The sequence below is a fragment of the Leguminivora glycinivorella genome, chromosome 5 (assembly GCF_023078275.1).
Source record: "Leguminivora glycinivorella isolate SPB_JAAS2020 chromosome 5, LegGlyc_1.1, whole genome shotgun sequence".
Classification (NCBI taxonomy): Eukaryota; Metazoa; Arthropoda; class Insecta; order Lepidoptera; family Tortricidae; genus Leguminivora; species Leguminivora glycinivorella.
This window is the reverse complement of record NC_062975.1, coordinates 4036137-4058618: the sequence shown is the minus strand read 5'-3', so window position 1 is coordinate 4058618 and position 22482 is coordinate 4036137.

Here is a 22482-nt window from a genome sequence, read left to right as displayed (position 1 = left end):
TCATCATCAATGTAGTTATGATAGTATTTAATAGGTGGCGCTAAAAAATGGAGGTACGATTCTTAGTATGAAGATTGTAAATCTAAATAAATACTGAAAATCGTTTTAGATCAAATGTATCGTCCATAAATCGAGTAGTGTTGTATGTCGACAGTGGCATCCCTAGTGCGTGGGTAGTTCGAATAACGCGCACAAATAGAATACAGTGTGTCACCACCACCCGGGCATTTATAAAAACCAATAATAATACAGTCAATTTCCAGTCGTTTGCGCATATCAGCAAATCATAGTTATTTAAATTAACTGATAAATTAATTTTCCGAAATACCATCATTCAATGTAACGCGTGCACTTCTTAATTGTCTTTACTCACATCACTCATATTCATGAGCTGTCAGTGTCATTTCCCTCTCTTGACAAGTGTGTGTGCTGTACGTAAGGGTAATAAAATTTTTGTTAGAAAATTTATAAAGTCATAAAATTTCATTAAATGAAGGGCATGGTTAAGTGAAATAAATATGTAAGATTACGTTCATTTAAGATGTCCACTTTTTTGTAACACACTGTATAATATGTTCTAGTGACTATGACAAATTATGCCTTCATCGAGACTACAAACACAACACTACTGTAACTGCACCGTCCTCAAAATGTCTGATGACAAATTAAAATAACTTACATATTTATTATCCCCATAATAAATACGCGATTATGTAAATGAAGTGTTATGAAATAAAACTAAGCAGATATTTAATTTATTTCAGGTAATATAAATTATTATTCAGGTGCTAGGTAAGTCCCTACTTATAAATATAAATGAGTGTCAAATACAAGATACTTAGCCACACATTATACAGGTTGGATTGGGTAATTTGACAACCAATATTTATCGCGGAGAACCTCGAATAAACCTTAGTATTCAATTACTAGCATTATGAAACTTTCGCGCAATTACAGTCATGTTTGATTGTCGTTTATGACGGTTTATATTGCATTTTAATCACATTATAACCTTTCAGAAAGCAGCCAATTAACACTAAATTCATGTATCGTTATGACATCTGGATGGTGATAAGCAATAATGTGTCAACCCACAAAAACTAAAAAAATGAGATTTTAATGCCATGTTATAGCTGGATTTTTAAACTTCTATTTGCACAAATGACCTTTTCATTTTGAAAATTTTTACTATCCCAAAAGTAAAAAAATAGGTTAACACAAATCCTATATCGTGTGTTGCCTGTTTTGCATTAATGTGTCAAGAACCTTAACTTATTATAGTAATTGGCAGAAGACATATTTAAATTACAATAATGTGTTATGAGGGTTAACTCAACGATTTTTTTACACTTGACTCATTCTTGCAAAACGCAAAAAATGACATAGTTACCCACTATGAGACTTGAATGATTATTGCAAAATGATATTTTATTCGTTGTTTTATGCTACGACCCGTGTTATAAAACATAAGTCATTATTGTTAAATTATATTCGGGTCATAAATTGTTCGTTTTTGGTGTAAGTACCATGACACTATATTGTAAAATATAACTGTTCATATTAATTTATGTTTGAATAAGTTATGACTTAGTCCATTAGTATATTTTTGCACATGAATGGTAAATTCAGTACGAAATTGAACATATTAAGTCATGAATATACATAGGTATTCGTTATTATAATTTGCAAACATTTTTTACAAGTACGTGTTTATATAAAAATCTAATATAAGCTACTATTTTTTTATAATTACTAATTACATTAAGACGTGTTAATGTATGCATAAAAATATTGTTTGATTTTTGAATACTTACTGAATGGTAGTTTATTATTTTGTTAAAGATATTTTATGTTTTGTTCTTGTACAAGTCATGAGTTATTCATAATTTAAATGACTTAGTCTATTTCTTAGCGTAAAAAAATATTTTGTTGTATATTTTAGATAAGTAGTTTGTTTTTTTTAAAGATGATTATTTGGTTTTTGTAACGATTTTTTGTTGAAAAAGCACAGATAATTTAAATATGTGTCTAGAAATGATCATTACTCTAATAGTTAATTTATAGTATTTTATTCAACAGGCGTTTAAAGGAGGTCAAGAAATATGAGTGGCGTACTTTCCACGAGTATTTTGGAGTCAGTTAAACACCATTGCATACAATACTTTTACAACGACCATGCACTTAGTTTTTAATAGTTTTTTTAAATAATTCTCGCGAAATTCACACTGTTTCCTGTATTGCAAAGGTTTGCACTGTCAGCTCAGCTGCCCAAAGCCTTCCCGCGCACGCACGCAGTATCGTTAATGCAATGCGTTGCCATAATTACAGAACCAAACAATGCGTTTTCAGTTTTTTCGATACGCACAATCCTGTAAATGACGAATAACAGTTCGGGAGTAGAAAAATCATTAAAAGGTTTGATTAATAAATAATGTATTGATTCCTACATGACGACCGGTCTGGCGCAGTCGGTAGTGACCCTGCCTGCTACGCCGCGGTCCCGGGTTCGAATCCCGGTAAGGGCATTTATTTGTGTGATGAGCACAGATATTTGTTCCTGAGTCATGGATGTTTTCTATGTATATAAGTATTTATATATTATATATATCGTTGCCTAAGTACCCACAACACAAGCCTTCTTGAGCTTACCGTGGGTCTCAGTCAATCTGTGTAAGAATGTCCTATAATATTTATTATTATTTTATTATTTATACCTAATAACATAAGTGACCATGACTGATATGTTACTTAACACTTATAAAGTTAAAAATATGCATAGGTAGAGTATTTTACAATAACAATTTATGTGCTTTAACATGTTTATTTAAGACTCATAGATATTTTTAAACAATTAGCAAAAGTGGGTTAAGTATCATAACACAGTCTTGAAAAAGTTTGACGTCGTCGAACAATTCGCAATAAAAGAAAAGGGCATTATTTCGTCAAATTGAAGTTTGTTTTGAAATTAAGCTACAATAATCACTACTACTGAACGTATTATAGCTGAAAAACACAACAATCTATATAAAAAACAATTTTTTTTAAGAGAAACACAAAAAAATGAGAAAAAATCTTTAGACGCCATTTTCTCAAAATGGTTGGCGTGTGGGTTGACACATTATTGCTTATCACCATCCAATTCTATAATTTGCCCCCTTGTTGCAATTTCAAGCCGATTGTGAGACATGGGTTCAATTTGTGTTCTTTTCTTTGTAATAAATAGTAATTACAAGGAAAATTTTATGGTCTCATGTCGTAGAAGTCAACTGTGGGATATGCATTCAATTCTGGTGTAGGCGATGCGCTAGCAATCTGTCACCGCAAAGTCACCCGAATAAATTGAAGTTCTTAGAAATTTCATTGAAGTTTCAGTAGATATATTTCAATTTCTATACAAAGATGAGGAAAGATTCAGTCAATTCAATTTTCACTATATTGAAAATTTCGCAATTTGGAAACTTTCGGCACATCACTACGTGTAAGTGACTAAAACACCGTGAGTTTAACAGTAAGATTAGGTAAATATGTTAATTCTAAAAATATGGACATAAATATAAGACAAAAAAGCTTGTATTTGTACCTACTGCTTCTTTTTAGGGTTCCGTACCTCAAAAGGAAAAAACGGAACCCTTATAGGATCACTTTGTTGTCCGTCTGTCCGTCCGTCCGTCCGTCTGTCAAGACCCTTTTTCTCAGGAACGCGTGGAGGTATGAAGCTGAAATTTATATCAATTACTCAGATCTACTGTCCCTTGAAGCTGTGAAAAAATCAAACTTCTAAGCCAACGCAATCAAAAGATACAGCCGTTTATGCCGCAAATTTTCGACACTTGCAAGGGAATCAAAACCTACAGGGTGCTTCCCGTGAACTCAGAATCTTGAAATTTGGTACGAAGCAACGTCTTATAGCATAGATAAAGGAAAAATTACGAAAACCATAAATTTTTAGTTACATCACATAATATATATTTTTTTTAATAATTTTAACCTTACTACCCATTTCCTCATAAGGTTTGTACGGAACCCTCGGTGCGCGAGTCCGACTCGCACTTGGCCGGTTTTTTTACTATGACATGACGTTATCATAGCAAAAAAGTTAAAACTTTATTCGCCCGACTCGAGATTAAAGACGTTTATAAGTTCCACTTAATAGCGGCAATTAATCATAAATTCATATCTCCGCTCAAAAACTAACCTCGGGAGTTGCACCATTTATCATTACGGAGAAAAGATGTCGTAAGCCTTAATGACTTTCACCTACGTGGGAAATATTGGAGTGATCAGAGTTTAATAAAAAAATGTAAGTAGATCAAATAGGTATAGCCTGTTAACCAAATTTTGGCAGTAGCAATGTACATCAAACTAAAGTATGGTATCCCTGTGAAATGTACAAAAACCAGCAATGTACGTCGAACAGCCACAGATATTTTTTTTTTCAAGGGGCTCGCTCCTTCCTTACGAATTAGATAATGTATTAAAAAGGGACGGATATGTGCTAGTTATTTCTCTTTTTGGTAGGACGGAGATTTCCACAGATTAGATACAAATGTCACGCGAACTTCCACCGATTTTCAAAACTAGTGTTGCTAGCCCGCGATTTTTTAAATTTGCCGCATTTTTCTAGTGACAAGATTTGGTTGACGGTCTATATTAAATGTGTTCGTTGATATAAATTTGGTAGGTACCAATGATTAAAAAAACGGGTGCGTAACGATCGATATAACTTTTTTTGATATATTTTAGGCGTAATAACTATTATTTAATATAATTACTGAATCATATAACAACAAATAATATATTTACAAATTAAATAATTCTTATTTAATATACCTAATGATCATTTTTTCGAATAACATTTATTATAACATACTTTGAGTATAATGCTTATTTCCGATAATAAATAAATTGTATAACACTAATTCCGTCTAAAATAATTAGGTATGAATTGTCAATAGCAAAGAGAGAAAATTATCTTGGATTTCCTGCGAACATTGTTGCTGTGTTTCTTTTAATTTAACTCGTGTTGGTTAATAACTATGGCAGTAAAATCAATGAAATGTTTTCGTTAAAAGCTTGATTGTCAGCAGGACAATGTAAAGACAATAGACATAAGCTTACTTTCTTAGGTAAATTATGCTTAGAGGCAATGTGGCTATTCCACGAGCGAGCAAAAGTCGTTTTATTAGCATTACCGGCTGCCACACAAATACCGATCGGAACTTCTGATTTAAATGTATAGTGTACTAATATGTTATAGTTGTTGATTAACCTGGAAATGTATTCAGTTAAAATTTAAAATTATATTTTAAAAGGAATAATTATCATTTGTAAGCTTTAAGAGTTAATATACTCTAAAACTGAAAAACGTATAGTAGTTCGTTTTGAATTACTAATCTCAATTATCCTTTAAGGATAAATATTTTACCAACTCCATATTTTAATTCTAGATATCAAATTGATGGCCAAGAAAAGAACTATCCCTCTCTGAAACTGCTCATAACTCAGTAGCTCTTTAATTGATATCTCACAATGATTTTGAGTAAAAATATTAACCTCCTTAGTGTCCTCGTGTACAAATTTTTGTACAATATTCCAAAAAAAAAATTTGAACTTTTACTAAGTAACAAAAGGTTCCCAATTCAAAAACAAATCAAATTTTACCAGGACTCAGGAGGTAATTCATATAGTCTAGGTAGTTAGTAAGCAGGAAAGCGCCAAGTTGACGATAAAAATATTTATTATTCATGTTTTTACTTAGAAAAAAATAAATACACTTCAAAAGGAAATTCGTATGTCCGCCGGAATACAATTATCTTAAACAAGGATTTGCCAGCCCACACGGCGAACGGTAAATAAAACAAAAACTTAGGGCCAATAAAGGCCTATATCTTGTTACCTTAAAGAAGACATTTCGCCTTAACTACCTTGCGCAGACGCAGGCTGTGGGCGGTAGTAATGACCCTCGTCATGTGGCACAAGTTATAAGAGTTATGTCCATAATAAAAAAACGCATGATCTAGTTAAACCATGAAAAATGACATTCAGATTTTAATTGCAAATGCATTAACACGGCGCGAGTTTGATTACATTGCAGTATTATCTGATTGATTCGGACAATTAATTGTCTGTAACGTCAACAGTCCTCATCAATGTTACTAAAATCGCGCTGACTATATGAGCCCTTAATGTTGCAGGGTACTTGTTGCCAATTCCTGTATCCGTGCTTTTTGAATAAGAATGTTCTTCATCGTTAATTAGTAAAAATTGACAGACGCAACAGCACAGTAATGAAGATGTAGTTGACAAATTAGACATCAAATTTAAAAGATTTTTCAGTATAACTCATGAAAGGTCCTGTAATATTTAAGGCATAGGCACGGTAGGTTTTTTAAACCTACCGTGAAGATCACATTTCTATATCACTCCGAAATTCCGAATCCTATTCATTAATAGGAAGAAAAGATAAAGATGCAATTCTTCAATTTGCAATTCAATTGAATTCAATTGCAATTCTGCTCTCAATGTTCTTGTGACTTGGCCCATCCATAGGTATTGTCGCGTTTGTCCCTGTAACCAGATCGCGCTGGATTGAGTCGTACTGATCCAGATCATTTACTCTTGATCGCGGCGACGCTGATAATGCGAGGAATTACCTGTGAAATATGGCTATGCGAATACGTTGTATTTTGGACTTAGTTTATCAAATTGATACTAATCTTAGGCATCTGAGACTAGCGCGAGACACTAACATATTAAACATGTAAAATCGGGTAACTCACGTAAATTAAAACCGAAATAAATTACATATATGAAAGAAAAAGTGACCAAGTCCTCTGGTACCTGAGGCTGGAATCGAACCAGCGTACTTTACTATCGCGGGAAATGCCTCTTAATCCGCTCGGCCACCCAGGTCACAGTTGTCGAGGTCGAAATTATCTCTCATATGAGTAATCTATACAAGGACTCGTAGCGCCCTCTGATTCCAGCCTCAGGCACCAGAGGACTTGGTCACTTTTTCTTTCATATATGTAATTTATTTCGGTTTTAATTTATATACATAGTAGTGTGACTACTTTAAGACAGCACAAGTTGAAATATTTTCAATAGATTATAATTTAACTTGTGTTCATTAGAAGTCACGTAAAGTTGTCGTAGATCGCTCGACATGTTTCGCTCTTTCGCTCGAGCGATCTGCGATAATTATCGTGAGTTACCCGATGTTAGTTATATGTTTAACACATATTTCAGTATAAGTATTTAAGTAATGCACATCTCAATACAGAAATATAATAATGGAGAAAGCTAGGTAAGCAACAGATCTTCCTTCACTATTTCATTAAAAAGTGATATATTTAAGAGGATTTAGGCAAGGAATTTATCAAGTAACAAACATAACATACATGTATAACAAATTGTATTTAAAAAAAGTCATCCATGTTTCATAATTTCCCGACAATTACCATCACAAATAGTCCGCTATATTATTAATTTTGCACTTCATCTAAAGTGAGTAAAAATATAGGTTCACTTCAATTGGTGTTTTTGATTTTACTGTGTACTAATATTGGATTAAAAGAATTGAATCCAAAGTAATCACAAAACCACGCGGCTAGATTGTTGAATCACCAATAAACGTTATACTAACTCATTCCATTCAGAGCAGTGGAGTTTAAGGCAGTAAAAAGATAGATTTAGACCAACTAGAGTCGTTTCCGATAAGATTATGTAAATTCAAATAGACTTGGGCCTTTCTACTTAAAGTCGTAGCTCCAACTTGCATTCTCGATTTTGAAATAATGTCCACTCATTCACAAGCCTTTCGATCTAAACACTAGAAAATATGTCGCCTACATTTTTATCTCTTGTACATTAATAATAATGATGTTCTTCTGTTCTGCAGGGAAGAAATAAGATTTGGGGAGGGCCGCCGGGACAGTAACCTGCAGCTCCAATTCCAGGGAATTGGGCTGAATGAACGAATCATGTGATCGACAGCCCGCCTGTTTTCATCCAGGCATTCCTACACTACATCTTGTACATTAATAGGAGGAAAACCTGTATCCTTATAATGTTATATACATTTTTTTTACTGGTTTTGAGGTGTTCATACAAAATTCCTTAGTAAAAACAAAAAAGGTCGTTATTTAGGGTAAGAATTACCCAAATAAAAAATCCGATTCAAACTAAAAAAATAGTTACAACTTTAAATAGAAATGCCCACTTGAGTTTCGAATGGGCACCAATGTTCTTAAGGCATACATAATGAAGATATTTAAAGTTAATGCTACTTACTGGTATGGTTGGTAACTGTTTGGTTGTGAAACTTCATTAATATTTATTGTAGGTATTGGGAAATATAATAAAATCTTTTATTTCGGACAAACAAGGTATCCATAGATAGTTAGTAAACATGCCTAATCTTAATCTAGTGTTATTATTTACAATATATCTAAACTTATGTGTACTAATTTATAATATTAACATTCCTATATTTCATAAACCGCTACACTTTTAATCTGCTTGGTCCAGTAGTGCAAGATCGGACAGTCGAACCTATCAGCGATTTCTCTTAAAATGCTGTTGGGACTACATCTCACACGACTTAGCAAAGACACTATGTTTTTTCTTATTATTCCCTGAAAACTATCCGTGCGAGCTGCCACAAACATACCCGATGCAGAGCATCTTCTAGGCAGTCCCATCAGCATTATAAAAGCATTGTTGTACTGCACCCGCAGGGCATTGTAGGCTCGTTTCGTGTACTTGATCCACAGGCTGCTCGTGTACAAGGATTGACAGTAGGATTTAAATAGTGTAATTTTTACATCACTTGAGCAACGAGCAAACCTGCGAGTAATCATGTTACTCCGAACCGCCAACGCCCTGCGTTCCCTTTCAATGTCCAGGTCATCCTTGAGGTCGCTCGTGAGGACGTGCCCCAGGTATTTTACTTTATCCACGACTTTTAATGGGCTAGAGTTCAACAGAATTGGTGGTACATAGTAAGGCTTAATGTTACCCGTAAAATAAAATAATTGTTTATAGACTTAATCTTCAGTCTTGAATACAGTTTACTTAAATGGTTTTTTTTTATTGATCTCTGTTTGATTTTTTCAATCGTCTATTCTTAGTTTTCTTATGATATTGTACGAGGTAGGTAATCAAGCAGACGGGCCACTGTATAGTAAGCTATTACCGCGGCTTCTTGAGAATCGCAACACCAGAGGATTCCTAGTGCCCTGAGACCAAGTTCAATAATCCACTGAGATTTTAATTCCACTATAGCTTATGAGCGACACACAAAATCGAGAAACAAAAAATATAAACAAGAGTTTTGAATGATTCACGGTTATTTTCATTAGACTTATATTGACCAGGATATAATAATAATAATAAAAAAATGGTTTCGATGCTCGCACTCGCATTTGGCAACGCAATTTCAACAAGCCCTCGATCTTGGTTCTCTCCCACCTTTCCTAACAACTGGTGTTACTTTCCTGCTCTATAAGTCCGGTAGTACCACGGAAGCAAAAAACTACAGACCCATCACGTGCTTGCCTACACTTTACAAGCTCCTTACATCCATTTTGAGAGCAAAAATTAACGCGCATATTGTCGCTAACAACATTCTGGATCCCGCTCAAAATGGATGTAGGGTTGGGTCCCGTGGTACTAAAGAGCTCCTCCTCATAGACATGACCATCTGCCAACAAGTTCGGCGGAACAAGGGGGCCATTTCGGCCGCTTGGATTGACTATAAGAAGGCCTATGATTCGGTGCCTCATTCATGGCTGAGAAGGGTATTGGAGCTGTATAAACTTGATGCAGCTTTAATATCCTTCCTGGCTGCATGTATGAGGCAGTGGACCACAGTCCTTCGTCAACCAGGAGGCAGGGATGGCCCCCCTGGCCCGCAGGACTTCATAAGGATTGAACGAGGAATATTCCAGGGTGACAGTTTGAGTCCATTATGGTTCTGCCTAGCTCTGAATCCCCTCAGCACGCTGCTGAAGGATTCTGGGCTAGGTTGCCGGCTTCGGAGAGAGGGTGAAGTCATCTCTCACCTTCTGTACATGGACGATCTCAAACTATTTGCACCGAACACCCAAGACCTGATGGTGCTATTGAAAACCACAGAAGTTTTCAGTACCGCCATCAGAATGGAGTTTGGTGTCGATAAGTGTGCGGTCATGCATGTGCAGCGGGGGGAGGTTGTAAATTCAGAAAATTTACAACTTTCTGAGACGATGTCGTTCAGATCTATCTCTGAATCAGAAACCTATAAGTACCTTGGTATGTCACAGTCGTTGGGTATTGAGGATGTTGGCATTAGACGGTCGGTGAAGGAGCGCTTTTTCAGTCGGCTGACAAAAGTCCTTAACAGTCTTTTGTCAGGAGGCAACAAAGTGCGCGCCTTTAACGCCTGGGTAATGCCTCTACTCATATACTCCTTTGGCATACTACGGTGGACCCAGACTGAGCTGGACGCCCTGGATCGGAGGGTCCGCTCACTGCTTACCACACACCGTATGTTACACCCGCGCTCGTCTGTTATGAGATTGTACATCCCACGGAAGTGCGGAGGTCGAGGCTTCCTAAACGCCAAAGATCTCCACAACCGTGAGGTGTACAATCTCAGGAATTACTTCCTTAACAACGAGTGCGGGATGCATCGTGATGTGGTGGCAGTGGACGGAAACCTCACGCCGCTCTCCTTGGCGAAACAGAACTGGCGCAAACCTGTGGTACTAAGTACTGCGGACCGCAAGGCGGTATGGGAGAGCAAGCAGCTACACGGGCGGTTCTACAAGGCCCTCACGGGACCCGATGTAGATCTGCTCGCATCGGTGAACTGGTTACGATTCGGGGACCTCTTCGGAGAAACCGAGGGTTTTGCCTGTGCAATTGCGGACGAAGTTATGATGACGAACAACTACCGGAAATATATCCTGAAGGACGGTACGGTCGACATTTGTCGGGCATGCCGCCGTCCCGGAGAGTCACTCAGGCATATTATTTCCGGTTGTTCTCATCTTGCTAACGGCGAGTACTTGCACAGACATAATCTCGTAGCCAGGATTATTCACCAGCAACTTGCTCTTCAATACGGCCTTGTGGACCGCGAAGTACCGTACTACAAGTACTTACCTGCGCCAGTTCTCGAAAATGGTCGTGCCACGCTCTATTGGGATCGATCTATTATCACTGACAGGACTATTGTAGCCAATAAACCTGACATTGTGATAATAGATCGACTGCAACGCCGGGCAGTGCTCGTTGACATCACCATCCCCCATGATGAGAATCTCGTGAAAGCCGAGAAGGACAAGTCCAGTAAGTACCTAGACTTGGCTCACGAGATAACCGCCATGTGGGATGTTGAATCAACGATCATTGTTCCGATAGTCGTTTCAGCGAACGGTCTCATAGCGAAGAGTCTCGACCAACATCTTAAGAGACTCTCGCTAGGTGGCTGGATCAAGGGCCAGATGCAGAAGGCGGTGATCTTGGACACAGCACGGATAGTTCGACGGTTCCTCTCTCTGCAGCCCTAACCACCGGCAGCTTGGGCCCTGCCCCGCTGCTGGCGGCACCCTAGGTTAGGTTTTTTATAATGTGTTTATATGTGTTTTATATTGTTTTGTATGTGTTTTTGTATTTTACTTTTATATTCATATTATAAACAGCCTAGCCTAAGAAAGAAAATAAATAAAGAGTATAATAATAATAAATCATTTATTTAAGACCAACGTGGATCATAGTGTTAGTAACATAAATAATCTTAGTCTAGTGTTAGTTTATACAGAAACTTAATAGCTAGGTTATCTATTCCTGCGTGCGTGCAACAAGCAGCAGGCATTCAAATATAGGCAGTCAAACCTATTCGCTAACATATTCAGAATACTGTTGGAGCTAGCCCGGACTCTTCGCACAAGCGATGTCGCTCGCTTGCGCATGGTGGTGTAGAAGCAGTCTACCCGCGCCTCCGCGAACATCCCCGATGCACTGCAGAATCTGGGCAGCCCCATCAGTACTCTGAAAGCGTTGTTGTATTGAACACGCAGAGCACTGTACCGTTTATGAGTATAATCAGCCCACAGGTTGCTTGTGTAGAAGGTTGTACAATAAGCCCTAAACAGGGTGATCTTAACATCTTTTGTGCAATGAGCGAACCTGCGAGCTATCATATTGGCTCTGACGGACAACGCTCTGCGTTCGCGTTCAATATCAACGTCGTCCTTAAGGTCAGAGGTTACCATGTGTCCCAGGTACTTAAATTGTTCTACGATTCGTAGCGGACAGGTATTCAGTCTGACGCATGGAAACTTGGGTGTAGGTTTACCTTTGACCCTAAAAATAACGCATTCGCTTTTGTTAACATTATACACCAACCCATGGCTAGAAGCGTATTTCTCACATATAGAAATGAGCCTAGCCAGTCCACACGCCGAGGCACTCAGCAACACCATATCGTCGGCGTAGCTCAGATTATTTACGCAAACTCCATCGATATGGCAACCGATACGGGTGTTACTGAGCTCCTCGATCAGCGCGTTGATGTATAAGTTGAACAACCTCGGAGATGTTAAACCGCCCTGACGAACACCACATTCCAGACCGTATGGCTGTGAAAATGAGTCCGACCATTTGACGACATTAACTTGGTTGTGGTACCAGAATTTAAAAATTCCACATATGTCAGGTGGCAAGTTAATGTCATCTAGTTTCTTCCACAAGACATTATAATGCACCAGGTCGAATGCCTTGGAAAGGTCTAAGAAACATGCATAAACAGCTGTTCGCCGATCTGTGTAGTACCTGACGGTCTGTTTCAGTGCCAATATAGCGGATTCAGTTGAAAGGCCTGGTTTAAATCCAAACTGATTATCATGAATATTCAGACATCTGTCAAGTTGGAAATTGAGCAGACCGTCAAGTACCTTAGCAAATTATGGTGGCAAGCGAAATAGGCCTATAGTTACATTTATCGCTCACATCACCTGTTTTGTTTTTTACGATAGGAACCACTACCGTTTTCATCATGTCAGCCGGCAAGTAAGTGTGTCCTATGCACAGCGAGTAAAACATTGCGAGAACTCTACTCACGTGCGGGCCGGCATGATGCAGGTGTTCCACACTGAGACTGTCGTGGCCGGGCGACTTTCCTTTAGAAATAGAACCTAACGCCATATTTACATCCTTCGCTGTGATCTGAGCGGTCGCCTCCCGTCCACGAGTCCCCGAGTCGGTCATACAAGTCATTTGTGATGGGCCCAAAGGTGACTTAACTGTAAAGTGTTTCCTAAATACTTCAGCTATGGACCCATTTTCGCTCACCCCATCAACACTCACCGGCAGGCCAGGCTTACCGTTCAATCTGTTGGTGGATTTCCAAAAACTACGGAAATCGCGTTTAGAATGGTGTTCCGCAATAATATTCATCTTTATTTGCTCCTGGTGTTTTTGACACCATTTTAAGCGCGACTTGAAAACTTTTCGACTTTCTACCATATCATCGTAAATACGCCCCGACTTAGGTTCTCCGCACCATCTCCACAAATTAAACTTACACCTAGCCTCTCTGTGAGCCGCACTAACATATTTATTCCAACCTATTACACGTTTTTTATTTTGAATTAACTTCATATCATAAGAAATACTTGCAGCATCACTCATGGCGGTTACAATTTCTGTATAAAACTTGTCAATTACTGGTAAATGACTCGGGTTGTTACACAAATGGCCAGAACAATCCCGGAGTAATTCTGGAAAATCTATCTTTTTTAAATTATCATGACATTGATTGCTATACAATTTTATTTGTTCCGAGTTTCTTTCTCCCCATATCACTTTGTTTATTACTAAGTTTTTATGACAATTTATTTTAGGTTTAACATAATTAAAATTACACTCTATAAATAATGGAAAATGGTCGGACCACATGACATCGAGTTGAACGTAAACATTAGTAATAGAAGGCACGGCAGATCTAGTGGTTACACAGTGGTCTAACCACCTCTTCGATCCGTGCGCTTCACTTATAAACGTATAAGTCCCAGACCCCCGACCCAGGACTTCGACGTCCGCACAGACCCACTCTTGATCATCACAAAAACTTGCCAGTTCGTTGTAAAAGCGCTCACCTGGGTGTGCATTATAGTCTCCAAATATGTACACAGATTCGGCGTCACTATTATTAACAATAGCACTTACCAGAGCGAGACAGTCTGTAAATTCAGTCAAATTGTCCGGTTTGTCCGTTGGCATATAAACATTCAGTACCAGGAATGACCTTTGCCCGATCGACACACTAATACCACACACTCGCGGATTACCACATTGCACTATGGATACATTATGAAATACCGCTTTATTCCAAAGTAGCGCGACGCCTCCGTATGGCCGGCCCTGCAGCATACCGGCCGTCGCATCAATCGCCGATGTTCCAGTATAGCCGAAATTAATATCGATACTTCCTAGGAATGAGATATTGTCTGGCATAAGCCATAACTCTTGAAGTGCAATTATGTCCGAAGATTGACATAATTTTTGTACGCTATCGATTGACCGTTTAACTCCCTTACAGTTAAATGTAACTAATTTATATAAAGATTTATCTCCCATTTAATTGTTCATTTGCGCCGTCGGGGATCGTGCTGACAGTCCCCTCGAATTTTCTCTGTTTAAAATTTACAAATCTTCTAAAAATAATGCCTTGTGGCCATAGCGACTCATCCAAGAACAGGTCTAATTTACTTCTAGGTACCCAAAATTTATACGCGTTGTGATCCTTTCCTTTTCTAATCAAAAGTTTTTCGAGAGTAATTCGTTCTGTAGTCTTATCGTAAATATAATCCGCTATATTTTGCTCTGTTGTTTCTGGGTGTACCTTTGTTATGAATATTGGTAACTTCGTATCTGCGGCCTTGAACTTTCCTCCACTAGCGCTAATAGCACAGCCTGTTTTGCCTAAATACCTATAATTTGAATTAGGTTTCGATGCCTTGCCGGCTACTTGCCATTCACCTCCCTTCTTTAAAATGTCGGAAAAAGATTGTCGATCTGTTAATCTATTATCATTTTTGCACTCAGAGCTATTTGTTATGCCGGGTGTATGCGTTATCAACACCTGTTCGCGCGCTTGCGTATCAATAGGACCGCTCTCGCTGCCAGCCGGCACAGGCGGGGATATAGACCGTGATTACCTTTTTGACCCGCCTTTGTCAGTTTTCCGTAATCATGATGCATTCAACTGCGTCGAAATATCGGGAGCTCGACAAAAATCAAAAAGGTAATCACGGTCTATATCCCGGTCAATATAAGTCTATATAAACATAATTGGATAATGCGAGGAATTTTACTATTGTTATCCGAGAAAGAATAATAATATGGAGCATTGGAAACGTTTGCATGTATAGGAGAAATCATCGTCGCCCTATCCTCTTTAAAGTCAGAATGATAGAAACGTCTCCCTTTAAGCCGTTCACACCACAAAAGGTGCTACAAACGAGTTTCCAAACATCTCGTAACTTCGCCTGTCAATTTGTTTGTCCGTTTGTTCGCCTATTTGCGCTTTGTCTGCTTTCCATTCCGTGTTAAGCGTATGTCTCAGCTTGTCTCATTAATGGCCTGCTATGTAGGTTTACGGCAGCTTTTGCGATAGCCGTAGTGTCTGGATTGTGGAAATGGTACGGAATTGTATACTTACGCAATTTCGCGTTTCATAAAGTGCTATTGTACTAGAAGGTCAAATGTTCACTTATTTATTAGGAGAACAAACTTAAAATACGGGCACAATATTTTGTATTAAAACGGAATTATATACTCGTAAGTACTAAACATGAACTAATCTTTACAGGGGTTTCTACACAATACAAACAACGAGAAAATAATGATATTATTTTACTTACAGAGTTAGTATAGGTATTGTTTAATATTTATAGATGCTAGGTAATTTTGAATAAAAAAAAAACCCTGAAATTTGTAACACATCGAGTGATATTTTAGACACCTCAAACTCTTACTTTGAACAATATTGCGAGTCACCCATTACCAAAGTCTAGTAGGTACTTTATTTAAAGTGTAGACAAGAGTTTCATAGTTATTTGTTTTACAAGGGGGCAAAGTTGTATTTTAACGCCGAGTGTGGAATTGAAAAACGAGCAAGTGAAAGGATTCTATAGTTGAACCACGAGCGAAGCGAGTGGTTCGAGAATAGAATCCTGAACTGGCGATTTTTTTAACACACGAGAAGTAAAATACATTTGCACCCGAGTGTAACACAAAACTTTCCCCCTCACTATAGCGAGGAAACTACAACACAAAAAATGCGTTTATCACTGCTTCCAGTATAGTTCCACAGGTGGTAAATCATCTTTATTACTAGATTCACCTACTTTAATTAATTTTAAAGTAGTGAATTTGACTTTATTCAAGGTCAAATTACTTTACCCACTCGTGGATAAAAATATTTTTCCCCTCACCAGCTCGGAAACACGTGTTTTGTCCTTTAATACCAGCGGGTAAAAACTCATTTTATCCACTAGTGGGTAAAGTAATTTGACCTTGAATAAAGTCAAATTAACTGCTTTAAAATTGATAAAAGTAGGTGAATCTAGTAATTAAGATGATTTACCACCTGTAGAATTACTGGAAGCAGTGATAAACGCATTTTTTTGCGTTGTGGTTTCCTCGCTATAGTGAGGGGAAAAGTTTTGTGTTACACTCGGGTGCAAATGTATTTTACTTCTCGTGTGTTAAAAAACTCGCAAGTTCAGGATTCTATTCTCGAACTCGCTTCGCTCGTGGTTCAACTATAGAATCCTTTCACTTGCTCGTTTTTCAAATCCACACTCGGCGTTAAAATACGACTTTGCCCCCTTGTATAACAAATAACTATTAATGATATGTTTTGATTTTACACCCTCGCAAAGAAATTATTTTTATGTATACTAAAGACAACACACAACTTCAGTTGTTGATTTAAAAATTCTACAATATAATATTCATGATTCCGATACCCGTATTGCCTTAATACAACAGCACTACCCCTAATCAACTAATACAAACGATATCAAAAATACCCGCAATCAAGTCTTCAAATATAACAGAAGGCGTATCGATTTCAGCATTTAGACGTCCGCTGAATATTACATGGGTGGGTCGATACTAGAGATGCAACGGATAGGTTTGGCCGGGTACCGGATATTCGGCCGACGCGATCGCCGGATATCCGTTATCCGGCCGCCGAATATCCGGTCTAGAGTTTTTACCTAAACGGAGTACTTAGTACAAATAAAATAAATAACAATTCATATGTAACTAGACTTCTTAACTCAAATAATCTTTTCAATTTAAGATTAGCAGTTAAGTATGTAATACGAGTAAATGCATGTACGTTTTTTAGAAATAAACAGTTTTTTTTTTTTTAGGTAAATTTGATGGCGCGCAGGCGTGATGTGCGGTGCAAGTTACAACATGTTTCTATACTAGTTGTAGGGAATTTTTGATGGGAAATAAACTGACTTCATACTATTTTTGTACTTTCTACAGTTTTTGAGATTAAAGTCGCCTTAGAACTTGATTACTTTGTCATTTGTTATTCATGTTAATAAATTCCTCATTTAATTTGGCACTAAAACACTATCCGGGGTCGGGCAGGATACTACAATGTCCAATGGCCGGATAGGCCGAATACCGGATAGTGACCGGGTATCCGTTGCATCTCTAGTCGATACGATACAGCCGGGCTTCGGATTGTACGCATTAAAAATTCAGGGAATATGTCGCGGCGCGGGTACAAGACGTATTTCAGCTTTTACTTTAGCGCGCAAATGTGCATAGTACGGTATAAAAATGGTAGAAATTTCTGTCGGACAGACAGGGATATTCTTATGAAGTCTAACAGGATAAAGATATACTTCTTTACAAAATCATCAAAAACAACTGTGGATTTCAGACAGACTGATAACCTACAAACGCATTTTTTGGCGGACGGTCTGGCCCTCAAAATACCTCTATAACCTAAGCGTTTGCGCCATAGTTATTTGGTTCGTATTGAACAAACGCGACAATGGTATGTGAATTGCTGGCAATTGTGTTGCCCGTGTAACAGCACCGTAAGTGACCCTGTCAAAGTGATTAAAATGCCGATGGTCCTGGGTTTAAATCCCGGTCAGAGCAATTAATTGTATCAAGAGAACAGACTTTAGACACACTGTTTGTTCCTGAGTCATGGGTGTTTCCTATGTATTGATTGTATTGTATTTGTACTATTTGTAGTTTTTTGACTACTAGCAGTACAATACAAGCCTTCTTGGGCTTACCGTAGGACTTACTGGTATTCAATTTCCGAGTAATCACGATATTTTATAATCATTTTCGACTAATAATATATACTCGTATTGTGTGATGATTTCCATCTTCTACTTTTGACTTACGTATAATCAATAAACATATCTCTTATGTGTTCCTTATGCCCCATTTTGGATCCCATTATTTTTATATGAATGTGTCGAATAATTGAAATGCAATATCCAGTTGGTCCTGCACGTTCGGACCGGCCATGTTTCCACCAGACAATCCTGCTGTGGGCGGCCACACGGACTAATTAGGGCCATTGTCCACTGCATACTAAAACGATTGTGACCGAAATACTGTAGCATACGGTGTGGGTAATGCTGTAAGTAGGTCGGTTGATTAATCTGACATTGGTTATCCATACTAATATTATAAATGGGAAAGTGTGTGTGTGTCTGTTTGTTTGCCCGTCTTTGATTTTTTAAACGGAGATAGTTGCAGGGATGGAGATAGTGACATAGGCTACTTTTTGTCTCTTTCTAACTCGAGTGAAGCCGCGGGCAAATGCTAGTGTATAATAAAAATACAATACATAGGTTTTCCCCAAATCTACTATGAACATGCGTACACGTACCGCGTGCGTTCAGCGACGACAACGCGTAATACGCGACGCGACGAAAACACTATAAGTATAGTATGAATTTTCTGAGATGAACTTTTCGCTTTAGCCGTAATCTGTTAAACAAAGGCCTTTGTGTCTATTGTTCACGGCGGCTAGCTCCCGTTTAAACGGCACGTGCTATAGTCTTAGTGTAGTTAAAAAGCAACTATCATGATAGTAATAAGGTTCAAATCCATAAAAAGCCCTTTCGGAGATAACACGTTTTGTCATCTTCAAAAAAAGTTACCTGCATACTGCAAACTGTTTAATAAATTTGAACCTTATTGCTATCATGATAGTTGCTTTTTAACTACACTGAGACTTTAGCACGTGCTGTGGAAACGGGAGCTAGCCGCAGTGAATAATAGAAACAAAGGCCTTTGTTTAACAGATTACGGCAAAAGCGAAACGTTCATCTCAAAAAATTCATACTATAAATTAAAAGTTCGATGCCTAAGTAACATGCAGAAGACCGGACGAGTTGGAGATTGCTCCACCGACAAGAGCACATCTCTTAAGTTAGAAGAAGAAGAAGTAATCTAAGTAAGTATGAAAATATTTTGCAACGAAACGGAAAAAATACAGTATTTGGAAGCGTAAGATATGTCCAGTAAGGGAAAATGCAAAGATATTAAAGGTACACAAAGCGGGTCGCACGAAAAATAGGTAACGTTTTCCGTTCAATGGCTGGTCAAACAAAAATATCTTGTTTATCAAAAGCTTATAAATGTGGGAGCTAACGAAGCTCCCTGTGAGATATTTTCGATATGAGATGGGAGGGTTGTGTTTAGGAGCATTCTTATTAAGGTGATTCGATTTTGATGTTGTTACCTGGGTGAAGTAAAGACGCAAACATTATTGTATGAATGTATGTATAAATATGTATAGGTACATTCTTGAAATAAACTAATTAATGGGTAATAGCAGAGACAGTTAATATTTGCAGATCAATATAATAAAAAACTATAATTAATAGGTAAGTATTATTGTAGGTAATATTATGACAAAAAAATTCAAGCATCTGTTCAGCATCCAAACATATGAATAAAGAAAAGACCTGTTTTACTCACATGATACTGAAAGTTTATATAAATTATACCGCAATTAAATCAAAATCGTGAAAGTTTATTAATGATTATTACTAACTAAAATTGTAACGCGACCATCTCTAATCATCTCCTAATCCACAACGACAACGCTGTCATCGAAACGTCAGAGGTTAGTTTTAAATAATAGTTTTTCGCAGTCCCATTACAATTTTAGCTTACAAATATTCTTTATAGCTCACCAATATAACAAGATGACATCAAAAAAAACTTAAGCACATAACTTTAACTATGACAACAGGCGGTCTTATCGCTAAAGCGATCTCTTCCAGACAACCTTTGTGTAGTGGAGACAAGACACAAAAAACAACTGATTTGAGTAGGTGATGCAGTGAGTGATAGAAAACGACAAATAATCTTAATACTGATAAACATACATAAATAGGAAATAAAATAAACTAAATAAACCATAAGTACATACATAAACATTACTCAATTTTCTTAATTTACGTTTATAATTTTCATGATAAACAAGTATATAAGTATACAAAAAAAAATCTAATACCCCGACTATACACAGAAAACCCATTCACAAACCTTCATAAGGTTAACAGCTACCTGCAGCCTCACGGGGCCAAATTGAATGGCCGCCGTTTTTAGGTGATTGCCGTACTTCGATAGATTAATATCACAGTTCTATGCCAAAACCTGATTTCGGTGAAATATTGAAGGTTCGGGCATGTTTTAGTTAATTGAAAGGGAAGTTGGGCTATCTGAAAAATAAGGGTAAAAATGGTAAAATACGTAACATACCTCTGCAATTAGGTCACCTCGTTTCATTTTGGAAATACACATACATCAACAGTCACGGCTGTATTCCCAAAACTAAGTGATAGGCAGAGTTTATTTAGTCGTCCATCTTATCTATATATCTAACTTTTTTCTTCAGTCACCCGTTGACCACGATCGCTGTAAACAGATCGAAACGTCGTCGAGATGTTGTATTATAAATTTACTATAATACGCGACATACATAATTCGTTTCATGAGTAATTATCACACTAAACCATAGACAATATAATAAGCCTATCCGACTTGGCCAGCTTGTGCGGCACGGGGGCGAGCCTGCGGGCGGCGCGGCCGCGGCGCGCGGGGTAGCGGCGCGCGGCCGCGTGAGCTGGCTCCGCCGGGGCGCTATCTGCTTGCGAGCGTGCATATATTGCAGCTTCAAATATTAGCATCGACGGCAAGGTTAAGATGCCAAGGGCTTGGAAGTGAGGTTTCGCCGATTCTGTTTGGGTGATTCGGACTATGGCCCGTACGGCGCGCTTTTGTAGCCGAAATACTCGTTCCCAGTCTGCGGCTCGGGCCCACATCTCGGTCCCGTATTGAAGATGTGCATGCACCGATGCAAAATAGCAGGCTCTCAGCATATCGCGGGGCAATAACCGAGCGAGACGTTTAAGCGCGAAGCATGCCGCTGCCAGCTTGTGACACACCTTGTCAATGTGGTCCGCCCATGTCAATGCCCTGTCTAGTTCGAAGCCTAGAAAAGTTGAGCTCGTAGCTTGCTCGATATACAATATTATTATGTACCTCTTTTCCATTATTTCTTCTTTTAAAAAGTATTTTATTTTTAAATAAAAAAAATAATATTTTTAAAAACGGGGTAGAATAGAAAGCAGCCGCTATGCAAAGTATCATAGCGACTTTTAAGCCATAATCAGCATGTTTTTATGGAGCCAATGTTCATTATGACCTCAAAAGTCACTATGCGAAACATTGCTGTTCCTTTTTATTTCACCTATTTATACATAAGTTACTACGTAGTACTTATGTAATTTTTTAATCTCAATACTCCATTTACTTTACAAATTGGTCTAACACTGTGCAACATTAGCCAATTTCCATACATAAATCCTATCATTAGTATAGTTTAGTGCGCCGGTCTAGACATTCAATATTTGCGAGCGCCATAGCCTAACTTACGATGTTATTGTTTTGTGTTGATCTTACGAAGGAAAGCTGCATACTCGCGTATCCTGGCTATCCCGCCGTGGTAATTAATGTATTATTCCTAAGTGATTGAGGATGGTCAGTTTATATCCAGTTAAGGAGAGCAAACTTCAGTTATAGGTATTTTAGATGTAGATTTAGGTGGATTGTAAAATAACATATTCTATTTCTTCATACCTAACTAAACTGAAGTTTAAGAAGTTCAGTTAAAAAGGTGTTTATTTATTTTGCGAAAGTAACCAATACGGAACAGCTATAGAGAAATATACCTACGATGTGCTACGTGCGTATTGTAGATATAGATTGAATATATGGAGAATAGGTAGTCTAAGTATGTACAGTGAACTGCAAAATTGCATGGAGAAAATATGAACGAATTCATTGATAAATTCGCCACGCACTTTTGCAGCTGATAGTACCTATAGTCATAGTCTATAAACTGCCATCTCTCGGCACATG